This window comes from Pan troglodytes, chromosome 13, assembly GCF_028858775.2.
Source record: "Pan troglodytes isolate AG18354 chromosome 13, NHGRI_mPanTro3-v2.0_pri, whole genome shotgun sequence".
Taxonomy (NCBI): Eukaryota; Metazoa; Chordata; class Mammalia; order Primates; family Hominidae; genus Pan; species Pan troglodytes.
The window spans coordinates 121,948,090-121,952,704 of record NC_072411.2 but is presented as its reverse complement, the minus strand read 5'-3'; the positions used below and the strand labels follow the sequence as shown (position 1 = coordinate 121,952,704).

Here is a 4,615-nt window from a genome sequence, read left to right as displayed (position 1 = left end):
CAAAAAAAATATTTCTCTGAGCCAAGAAGTGTATAAAAAGGCAAGCTTCAATGAGCACAATAGATTTGTACACATCAGAGGCATTCGAACCAGAGTGACTCCATTTTGAACAGTGGCTGGGTGAAATGAGGCTGAGACCTGCTGGGCTGCATTCCCAAGAGGTTAGGTAATCTTAGTCACAGGATGAGATTGGAGGTTGGGCCAGGTGCGGTGGCTCACACCTGTAATCCCAGCACTTTGGAAAGCCGAGGTAGGCGGATCACGAGGTCAGAAGATCGAGACCATCCTGGCTAACACGGTGAAACCCCGTCTCTACTAAAAGTACAAAAAATTAGCTGGGCATGGTGGCGGGCGCCTGTAGTCCCAGCTACTCGGGAGGCTGAGGCAAGAGAATGGCGTGAACCCAGGAGGCGGAGCTTGCAGTGAGCCGAGATTGCGCCACTGCGCTCCAGTAGTCTGGACAACAGTGCAAGACTCCGTCTCAAAAAAAAAAAAAAAAAAAAAAAAAGACAGGAGGTTGGCAGGACCATTATCACAAGATACAGGTCACAAAAACCCTACTGATAAAACAGGATGCAGTAAAGAAGCCGGACAAAACCTGCCAAAATCAAGATGGTGACAAAAGTGGCCTCTGGTCATCATCACTGCTCATTGTACACTACTTATAATACATAAGCATGCTAAAAGACACTCCCACCAGCACCATGACAGCTTATAAATGCCATGGCAAACTCTGGAAGTTACCCTATATGGTCTAAAAGGAAAGGAATCCTTAGTTCTAGGAAATCCTCCCGCCCCCTCCGCCTTTCCCAGAAAACTCATGAATAATCCACCCCTTGTTTAGCATATGATCAAGAAGTAACCATAAAAACAGCCAGCCAGCAGCCCTCGGGTCCGCTTTGTCTATGGGGTAGCCATTCTTTTATTCTTTTACTTTCTTACAAACTTGCTTTCACTTTACTCTGTAGATTCGCCTGAAATTCTTTGTTGTGTGAGATCCAAGATCCTTCTCTTGGGGTCTGGATTGGGACCCCTTTCTGGTAACATATACATTAAAAAGAAAAAAACAAACAGTCAAACATAATAGAATTTTTCCAAAGGCTAATGGGTAGCCAGGGGTCATGAGAGAAAAAGAACAGGAATTAGGGAAGAAAGAAGGAAAGGATTCGAATCATGAGACAGGAAGATGGGCACTAACCTCGTAAGTATATTTTCAAAGCAAGCATAAGAGGTGCCTGCTGGCCGGGCGTGGTGGCTCACGCCTGTAATCCCAGCACTTTGGGAGGCCAAGGCAGGCGGATCACGAGGTCAGGAGTTCGAGACCAGCCTGGCCAATATGGTGAAACCCCATCTCTACTAAAAATACAAAAATTAGCCGGGTGTGGTGGCGCTCGCCTATAGCCCCAGCTACTTGGGAGGCTGAGGCAGAAGAATTACTTGAACCCAGGAGGTGGAGGTTGCAGTGAGCCAGGACAACAGAGCAAGACTCCATCTCAAAAAAAAAAAAAAAAAAGTGCCTGCTGCATTTGGTGGCTTAAAGTTCTTAAAGTTCTGAGGGAGTCTTTGGCCAAAGAATGGAATCAGGAAAGGTGCCTTGGTATGTAAAATGAGCTGAATCAACAACAGTGGAAGGAATGCAGGAAAAAGGCGGATTTCTGCCCGGTCTAGTGGCAAAGGACAGCAGTGGAAGCAGGGGCACTCCAGGGACTGAACAGAAACAAAGACTCTAAGAGCAAGTTGAGTCTCTCCACAACTGCACAAAGCCACATTCTTTGCCTAATTACTTAAGCCAGAGTGTGTTCACCTGGAAATTTCCTGCTGGTCAGAGGAAGCAGTTTTGTTTCTGTTGTTGATGTCTTGGTTGAGGGAGGGGCTCCAGGTGATTGTAGCAGACAGGGCAGGACAACAGGGAGCAGGGAATGTGGCATGCCGGATGCCACGATTCCACACACCACAAGTGGTTCCATTTCAGCCCAGAAATGATGAGACTAGCCTGGGATTTGCTACTTTTCCCATTCCTCCTGCTATGTTCTTTGCTTTAATGAGAGAGACAAAGGGAGAGGAGAGATGGACAGAGAGAGAGAGAGAGAGAGAGAAAGAGAGAGAGAGAGAGAGAATGTGTCTCTAACAGTAAGAAAATAGCCATGTATCCATCCAACAGGAAGGCAGGTAAAGAAAGGGGGAAGGCCAGGCACGGTGGCTCACGCCTGTAATCCCAGCACTTTGGGAGGCCGAGGCAGGCAGTTAGCCTGAGGTCAGGAGTTTGAGACCAGTCTGGCCAACGTGGCAAAACCCTGTCTCTACTAAAAATACAAAAAAAAAAAAAAAATTAGCTGTGCGTGGTGGCGTGCGCCTGTAATCCCAGCTACTCCGGAGGCTGAGGCAGGGGAATTGCTCGAACCAGGGAGGTGGAAGTTGCAGTGAGCCGAGATCGCGCCACTGCATTCCAGCCTGGGCAACAGAGTGAGACTCCACCTCAAAAAAAAAAAAAAGAAAGAAAGAAAGGGGGAAAAGTGGTCACTGAGAAATTTCCAGCAAAGACTGGCCTCCTGGAAACCTTGGCGTGTCCCTGGAGAGGCTGCTGACTGCACCGTGTGCCGAGTCCTGCCTTGGCTGATGCTCACCATCTCAGTCCAGAGGGGAGGCTGTTGCAGCGGATCAGGTGAGGCTGAGTCAAGCACTCGGGGCAGATTTAGTGCCTGCCGTAACCTCATCTAGTTATGTTGTAGGACTTTCTCCTTAGTTCAGCTAAAAACGGGGTCCTTGTCACATAGCCAGGAGAGATTAGGCTCACAGGCACTTTGAAGGGTGAGAAAAATTGAATTTATTGGGCAAAGAGGAAAAAAAGGAAATAGGAACTCCCAACAAAGTGAAAGTCCTACTAGCTGGCTTCCTGCCTCACAGATTGAATCCCCAGGGTACCAACCCAGAACACGAGAGGCCAAGCTCCTCCCCACTGCAAATGGTGCGAGCTTCCGTGGCTCCACCCTCCTCTCAGTGCGTAGGTGGATCCGAGCCGCTCCAGCGAGCCCTGACTACCTGTCTGTCTTAGCTGCACCTAAATTACCTGCTTATAGAAGACTGTGGTTTAGTCTACCCAGGATGCTTTACCCACTGTCTTCTCCTGACCCTTTGGGGAACTCACCCTCACTCTTTGTGGCCCCTTGAGGCTATCAAACACATTGGTGACGTTTCAGGTGGAGACTCTGCCCACACTTGTGATTCAGAGGTCCCCATATCTCTCTGTCTGTGGTGAATTGATCGGGAATCAGCCAACCCAGGCCAATGGTGATCTTGTCAAGGCCAGATACATGGATAAGAGGCGAAAGAGAAAGGAGAGCGCAAGGGGCTGCCACCGCCACCACCAGCACAGTGTGCAGGAGCCCAGAGGAGACCTGGGCTGTCTCCCTGCCTCCTCTTTCCAGCAATCTGCTAAAACAGAGTGGATTACCAAGAAGTTCCAGGCATGCAGAGACATGCCTCACCTGAGGACATTAAAAAGGCATATTGGAAACTGGCACTGAATTGGCACCCAGAAAAAAAAAAGAATACCCTGAGAGGAAAGAAGCAGAGAGAAAATTCAAACAAGTGACTGAGCCATATGAGGTGCTACCAGATGCTTTTTTTAAAAAAAAAGACATCCACAGCAAAAAAAAAAAAAAGTGACAATTACAGCCAAGAAGTATTAAATGAGGGAGGTAGGAGATAGAAGTCATTTTGTCAGTCTGTGTGAGCTTGGCTTCACATTCCATAACCCAGGTGATGTCTTCAGGGAACTATTTGGTGGAAGGGACCCATTTTCATTCAACTCCTTTGAAGATTCATTTGAGGACTTTTTTGGGAATTAGAGGGGATCCCCGAGGAAGCAGAGGCCGAGGGATGTGGTCATTTTTCTCTGCCTTCACTGGACTTCCATCTTTTGGAAGTGGATTTTCTTCTTTTGATACAGGATTTATTTCAATCAGGTCACTAGGTCACAGGGGCCTCACTTCATTCTCCTCCATGTCCTTTGGTGGTAGTGGGGTGGGCAACTTCAAATTGATATCAACTTCTACTAAAATGGTTAACAGCAGAAAAACCACAACAAAGAGAATTGTCAAGAAAGAGTAGAAGTTGAAGATGACAGCCAGTTAAATGATGGCCAGTTAAATAAAGTCTTTAACAATACATGGTGAGGGGCAGGCAGCAGCTGAGCTTGGATAACAAGCAATTCAATGCACACATTTAACAGAAATGTTCAACTACAACAAGCACCATTTGAAGATTAACAGGAACAATTTTTTGATGATTTCAAACGAACTTGCCTTTCAGTATAGTTGCACCTAATCTAAAGTATTTAAAAACAGCTCATCAGAGCCCCTATTTGTCATAGACTTTTGAGTTTATTTGAGACTGTATTAGTCTGTTTTCATGCTACTGATAAAGACTTACCTGAGACTGGGCAATTTACAAAAGAAAGAAAAAAAAGAGGTTTAATTGGACTTACAGTTCCATGTGGCTGAGGAAGCCTCACAATCATGGTGGAAGACAAGGAGGAGCAAGTCACATCTTACATGGAAGGTAGCAGGCAAAGAGAGAGAGCTTGTGCAGGGAGACCCCTGTTTTTAAAACCATC

The 4,615-nt window shown here is 46.7% G+C and overlaps 1 pseudogene; it reads left to right on the top strand.

Annotated features, from left to right (window-relative positions):
• Positions 1-1,121: 1,121 nt before the first annotated feature.
• LOC100610435 (dnaJ homolog subfamily B member 6-like) lies at positions 1,122-4,175 on the top strand (annotated as a pseudogene).
• Positions 4,176-4,615: the final 440 nt, after the last annotated feature.